General features: G+C 40.7%; 1 long non-coding RNA gene across 1 annotated transcript; it reads right to left on the bottom strand.

Annotated features, from left to right (window-relative positions):
- Window positions 1–4,541: 4,541 nt before the first annotated feature.
- LOC108074260 (uncharacterized) lies at window positions 4,542–5,326 on the bottom strand. Its single transcript, XR_001770686.3, has 3 exons — window positions 5,145–5,326; window positions 4,864–5,062; window positions 4,542–4,802 (listed from the first exon to the last, which is right to left on the bottom strand). It is a non-coding gene; the product is annotated as an uncharacterized lncRNA (long non-coding RNA).
- Window positions 5,327–7,376: the final 2,050 nt, after the last annotated feature.

The following is a 7,376-nucleotide window of genomic DNA, read 5'->3' as shown; positions in this document are numbered from 1 at the left end:
ACACGAGTTTCACATTTGTGAAAAATCCCAAACGTTCCTCACAAATGCGCTGTGTGGGAAGACAGTATTAATGACTGAAATGCAGCAAATATCGGCCAAATATTCAGGCCTGCTACGGCAATCGTAAAATTTTTTCGATTTCGTTTTGGGCTAAAACGAACCGTTTTCGTTTTTAGCTGCTCCGGTTTTTGGCAAATTTCTGCTATCGAAATGTTTCGTTTTCTCATCGTTTCTCACTGCTCAAGCAGCTAACTTGTGTTGTTGGTAATAAGCAAACAACGTAAAGTACTGCCTTTTATATGTACAATTGCTCTTTTTCTAAGCCAGAAAAAGTCAAAAAATTGTAGTGTTAAGCAAATCTAGGCACCTAAGATGCTGCCACACTTTTCACAGTTTTAATTCCGGTGGTCTCAAATAATTATTTGGTTAATTTGGACTATTTAAGTAATCAAATTAAATAGCATTATTTATAAACAACCATTTTGGCTCTCCTTTAAAGTTATTAATGCATTCATTTATATTTTATAAGTATTTTTAACTGGCTGTTTCGTTCCACCAACAGTATGGCAACCTTGGCGATAACTTTTTGCGGTGAACTTATCGACCTATCGCCAAACCGAGAAAACTGGTTGAACACGGCAAAAATGTTGTTGTCAAATCTGAGGTGGGGACAGAAATACATTTTTTATAAAATACCTACCTGCCAGAATGATCTTATGATGGTGGAGTAAACTATTATTTTCCTTTTGTAAATAAGATCTGATTTCATATAAAAAAAGCCATTTACTTTTCATTCCGGCCAGAAAAAGGTGCCCGTTTTAAATCGAAAAAATCTTTCGTTTTCGATTACCGGAGCACCAATTTCTCGTTTTCAAAAACGAAAACGAAAGAATCTTGCCGTTTTCGATTACCGGAGCAGGCCTGATAATTTTCGGCAAACTGTCGCGATACATCGCCGATTATTTTATTAATTCCAGTCGTCAAGGAAATACCCAGTTTAATAGGGTCTTCCCACATACCGTCAAAGCGCATCCACCGTCCGTTGACCAAACGGTCCACAAGGTTTTGCCGTTCCGAATTTTCTCAAATGGACCGGCAACAAAGCGCATCTAAATCTGATTTTTTCTTCTTATACTGTCTTCCCACACAGTGCATTTGTAAGGAACGTTTGGGATTAAAAAAAAAGTGAAACCCGTGGTCCCACTCACCGACAAAGCGCATTCACCAACCGAACAGCTGATCGATCAGCTGTGGCTCATGAAAACGTAAACAAAGACTGTCGACTTGGCAGATGCAAATTTGAAATGGAGCATTTACCAACAATTTTTATTGTTGTACAATAGCAAAATGCACAGATTGCGCCAGAATTTATCCGCGCTAAATTTAAATGAATTAAATGTCAAGGAATTTTAGTTTTTCTAATTATTTTTCTCTAACAAAGTGCAAAATCCCTGAAGAGTGTCTGTAGGTGGTATAGGCATCCAAAATCTTTAAAAAAAAGGTAGAGGCAGGCGGTTCATATTAAATAGTAACAATTGGGGCAAGAATATACAGAAAAAACGACAACAACTATTTTGGGCATGCTTGTAGCTTTGGCGCCACATTTTAAAGCAGTCATGCCCAGCCCATAGCTCTTTGTGCTCGCATTGCTTTTGTAATTGCTCTTTAGCATAGGCAGAGCAATCGCCGTATGCATGCACGGCTCACTCCATAGGCAAAGCAGATTACACAAACAATTTTGCGTATTCTCTTCATTCTCCACGTCTTCGTTGATCTCGGCAACAACACTTTCATAGGCTTCACCGTTATCTTGCTTGTCCGAATGTAAATTGTTGTTGGATCGCCGAAAAAAGTACATCGCGAAAAATCAGTTGTATTTTGCGTTGCGGGCAAGATATTTGATATTGCAGAATCTAATTTTTTATTTTGTAAAAATTGCTATGGTGAGCCCCAATGCATTGTTAAAATGTATTTTCATGTATTTTTATTACTTTCGATATCTTAATTTGAATTTACTTTCATTTTTTTAGTGCAGAAATTTGAAGTAAAAAAAAACTTTTGCGTAAATGTATTTGTGTTTTCATTTATGTGTATTGGTGCGTTGCTCTGCCATAAGCAACGTTTGGGCACCCCTGTTTTAAAGCATACCCAAAATAGTTGGCGTTTTTTTTTTTTTGTGTATTATTGCCCTAAAGTGTCCCCAATTGCTACTATGTATTGTAAACAGCCTACCACTACCTGTGGGAACACGAGTTTCGCATCTGCGAAAAATCCCAACCGTGCCTCACAAATGCGCTGTGTGGGAAGCAGCGTTGCCAATTTAGCTATTTTACCACTATATCTGGCGTGTTTCAAAACCTAAATGCGGGATATTGTGAACTAGTGTCTAGCAGGAATTATAGCTATTTTCCAACAGAATTGCCGTAATTTTAGATTTTTGTATTATTATCTTTCATGTATTATGATGTTTTATAATGCCTCACTTAAATACTTCGTAGTATTTTTCCATTTGAATTGCAAGGAAAACATCGATATGCCAAAAGAGCATTACATTTTCTTAATCGATTCTTACTACGAAATTTCGAAAAAAAATTGACAAAATTAAAAAAAAAAACTTGCAAAGTTTAAAAAAAAAAGTTGGTAAAATAAAAAAAAATTTTTGAACAAACAATTTTTTGTCAAAGCTTGGAAAAAAAAAATTTTGGCAGAATTATAGAAAAAAATGGCAAAATTAAAAAAAAAATTAAAGAAAATGTTGACAAAATTTTATTAAAAAAATTGTGGACAAAATTTTGAAAAAAAAAAATTTTGACAGCATTTTGAAAAAAAAATGTTGAAAAATTTTTGAAAAACAAAATTACAAACTTTTGAAAAAAAAAAAACACAAACCAAATACATATACATAAATTCAGTTGCAGTAGAGGTGATGATAGAGGAACTTGACCATTTTTCAAAAATTTTTCAACAATTAATACAAAAAAAACATGTTTTCTGTCCCCGTTATTTTTTCGCTATCATCAAAATTTGCTGGCTATTTCTAGCTTTTTTCGAAATTGGGTTTAGCTTTTTCAAACCATGAAGAGTTGGCAACACTGGTGGGAAGAATGTATTAATTTTAAAATGGAACGATGGGAAATGGAACACGGAAAGTTTTTTTATTTATAATTTATTTCGTAAATAAAGAAGCTAATTAAACAAAATAACGTAAATATATGTAAAAATTAAACTTGCTTATGATTAATTTTTATTTATTATTTTGGGTTTGAACCGTTTTGAGCAACGTTGGTACCTTAAGCCTAGTACTCTGACGAGAAATAACCGCTGTCTAAATTTATACAGCGGCCAAACTCCATATAAAAAAAAACGGTGTCGAAAAAAAAGAAGAAGAACTTTTAGACACGTCGTCTTTTCGGTACTCTGACGACGAAAATGAAGCCTGCGAAAATTGAATGGCGTTGCCAGATCAAGATAGTAAACAGCTGATATCGCGCTGTCTAAATAATTCATTTGATTTATTTAGACATCCCTAATGGAGGGAAAGTTGAAGGAAAAAGGTGGCATTGATAGGGGCTGTCAAGGGGAAGCCCATAATATGGAATTTAACCCACAAAATACATTTTAATGCAATATTTATTAATATTTTTAATATTTTTTTTTGAATATTTGTTTACAAACAGCTGTCCAGTGTGACCATAAACAGTACATTTTCATGGCATTTCAGGATTTTCCTTAATTTTTTTTGGTCACACTACCTCGGTAGCGAAATAAACAGCGATTCCGCTGTCTAATTTAGACATACTTATATACTTATAATAATTTATATTTTTACAGCCGCTTTTATAAACAAATTTGCGTTGGAGCACGCAGATTTCGATAGAGCGACACAAAAGCAGAATGCACAGGACGGTTTGTATTAGTATTAGGTATTATTAGTTTAAAGGAAATAAACAAATCTTAAGTAAAATGTTTATTTTTTAAGTTAAATAATGATAAATAATAAATAATGATAAACATAAATAAATGTATGTTTTATTTACATTTAAAAAACCCGAAATTCTAAAAAAATTTAGTTGGAAAAAGATATTAAAAATGTATCTGAAACGCATCGTCAAAAGGTCCGCAAACAGTACTTCCTGCGGTATTGCCACAGGTCAGCAAACGATCCTTTTTCGGGTATCGTAAAGGGGTTGCTATCGGTACCGTTTCCGGTCTCGCCACAGCGTCCGCAAACGCTATTAGTTCGTGCTCCGAAAATGAGAGGTTTTGCTGCCACAAACCCCAGGACAAGTAATTTACTTTGCTACCGATCTTGAGCCTAAAATCGGACGTTTTGTCCGCCTGCGATCCGCAAAACTTCAGTTTTTAATATTTTTTACGGAGTTTTTGTCTGCTGGGAATGTACATATATGCATATGTATCTATATAAGTACATACATACATAGTATGTATGTAAATATCTGAGGATACGTGCTCGGCAAGATCAATTAGAACTTTCCGAAATCAAAATTTTGGCAAAGCAAAACAAATAAAGCTATAAAGCATTTGTATTATCTTCAGCGACTCCCATTTATACATCAATTTATATTTTTATACCTCGTGCATACAAGAGTGGGAATATAAAACCGTAATAGCCGTATGACACTCTAATGCAGTTTTCATTAATTAGATACTTCATTAGAACCTTGAAAGAGACCATTATATGTGTAGTTTTGCTTGGTAACACGACTACGATAACACCGAGTCCATGGTGTCTTGTCCTCCGCGTCTCCGAAAACGAGTCCGGGATTGGTGCAACACAAGTGCTGTAAATTGTCCCAAAAAGGGTTTAAAGAAGAAAGAACTTCAGATTTCATTTTGACCCACCCTTGTGGTTTCTGTTGGAGCTCCATTAGGGACCCGAGGTAGGAAAGGGGTACATACGGTGCATTTTTTTTTTACTTTTGGTTGTTGGCCATTTCTGCACCGCCCACTTCTTTGGATTCCTAAGCGGCAGCCTGGGCGCGAGCGCATCCCTGGCTAGGGTCACGGTCACGTCAGGGACTTAGGACCCAAATAGGAAACTCTGAATTGTTAGTTTAAGCAAAGCAAAAATGAAATATTATAATGTAATATTAAAGCGTCATGAACCTTGGTAAGGAGTTTACCTGGGCGAGATGAGTCGGTCACCAGACCGCCTGGCATAGGATTCGGTCCGCCGGAGAATGGGTGATGCCCCAAGCTGACCAGGAGGCACCACTGGATGGGTGAGTGCGTCGTGGCCTTCACATCCAAGCCACCAATTCCGTCAAAAATTGTCGTCCAATCTTGTTGTTTATGTTTTGATGTTAGTGATGTGAGTTTTTTGTAGAGATGGTAGTTTCGAGACGTCCAAAATATATCGCGGTATCATAATTGTGCGGACTGTGGGCATCGGGTCGAACCTGCCCTGGACAGCCTGACCTAACCCAGAATTGTCTGTAAAATCAAAACTGTTGTTGAGCTACTGAGCTTTTTCAATAGCTGTCGAAACCGTCCAATTCTTTATGACCCAAAAAATACGCACTTGGTTTACTTTAAATTTAAGTACAATATTTATTAAGTCACTAAGTTTATATTGCTTATCAGCACAGACGAGCTGAATTGCCGCTGTGGATATTTATGACCCGGATTGGTCTGAAAAAAGTTACGAAAATATTTGGGTCTGATGGCCTGGCAAAAATCCTCCATCTGAACCTTCTCCGAGGGTGCCGACTGGGCAATGGGCACATATTAGCCCGGTCCAAACGTCGGTGGAAGGCGTGACCGCTATCACCGGCGGGCACGGGGGGGAGCAATCCTCTCTGCGTGTCGCCAGCAGTTACACCTCTGATGTGACGGGAGCAGGTCATGTCAGTTGCAATGCTACTGCCGAAAAAACTACGCAGCGGAAGTTGAGCCGCTCACGTGCCATAGTTGATACAGACTGTGTCCTTGAGAACGTGCAGCTTCTCCACTCACCGAAACCAGGCAACAGCTCCCAGCGCAGAGACGGGCCAAGGCGGTCAAGCGAGGGAATGAAGGCCAAGGCGCTGTGCAAGGTTGCCCTCCGAATCCAGGATCGGCTCCAGGAAAAAGCCGCCCTATCCCCGGAGGAGAAGGCAAAGCTTATCTGGGCTGAGGAGAAAATCGCTGAGGGGAGGCTTCACTTCGCCAAACTCCCCCACATGAGTTCGACTGGCGGATGCGCCGAAAAGATGGAGGAGACGTTTGCCAACAAAGGCGCCTCTATGGACGCACTGGGGAGCAAGCGGCAACGCGGGCCTAAGGAGGCAGGCCCTCCTCAAATGGCGATAAAGCCCAAAAAACCGCAAAAGTCACTGAGGTGACCAAACGACACTTGATCGTGGCCCTCATTGATAGAAGCGATGAAGCCGGCAAAATGACCGAGGCGTAGTGGAAGATGGTGCATGCGCGGCTTGTTGAGTCATTGTACGCACGGATGGAGGATGATCTCGAAGCTCCCATGCCCACCTTCGATGGCTCTGGGTGGCTAAATGGGGGGGGGGGGGGGGGAGTGGGGAAATTGGAGGCGCTGTAGGAGGGAGCCAAGATAGAGGTGGTGGACCGGGAGCTAAGCTGCTGCAGCGTCAGAACCCGGATATCCCAACCGCGGACTGGAAGGTTCTGCACGTTGCGGCCCCATCACCCAAGGAGGGGGGGGGGGGGCAAAGTGCAGTCCTCCAAATAAACAAGGAGGCAGGACACCCTTTATCCCAGATACGGGAAGATGGCGTGGGGCATGGGTGCGCGTCAAAAAGTGCCACTCCGGGGATAACGATGCTCACAACAAGGCAGATGTGGTGGAGAAGGACCTAGGTATGGAAACCATCGTGGATGCCGACCGGGAAATGACGCTGGATGAGTCCGACGAAGGAGAGGACGGTGACCTGACCGTAGTAGTCAACCCGTCGTATGGAGGTGAGCCCAGTACCCATGACACTCAGGGTGCTGCAGTTCAACATCCATAAGAGCAAGGTCGCGTCGGCGGAACTCCTCATAGCCATGGAACAAGGATCCGCCGACATAGCTTTAGTCCAGGGGCCATAGATCGCCTCAGGCAATGCCATCGCCGGACTGAAGTCCGCAAATTACAATTTGCTCCATCCACCAGGTCCCACCTCCTCAAACGTGCTAGATCTTACTCCTGTTAGGGGACAAGGTACTTTGGTATCAGAATGGAGAGTCCTTGAGAGACTATCCTTCTCAGATCATAAGTACATACGGTTCCAATACGCATTCGAACACTCTCCAAAACAATCAGTCTTCAGGAACCCCCGGAATACTAACTGGGGAAAGTTCAAGAAGACTACCACGACACGGCTCGCGATCTCTCCGGGCATAGTAGAATCCGCGGAAGA

Source organism: Drosophila kikkawai, chromosome 2R (genome assembly GCF_030179895.1).
Source record: "Drosophila kikkawai strain 14028-0561.14 chromosome 2R, DkikHiC1v2, whole genome shotgun sequence".
Lineage (NCBI taxonomy): Eukaryota > Metazoa > Arthropoda > Insecta > Diptera > Drosophilidae > Drosophila > Drosophila kikkawai.
Note: the sequence above shows the minus strand (reverse complement) of the source record. Positions and strands in the feature narration are given on the sequence as shown.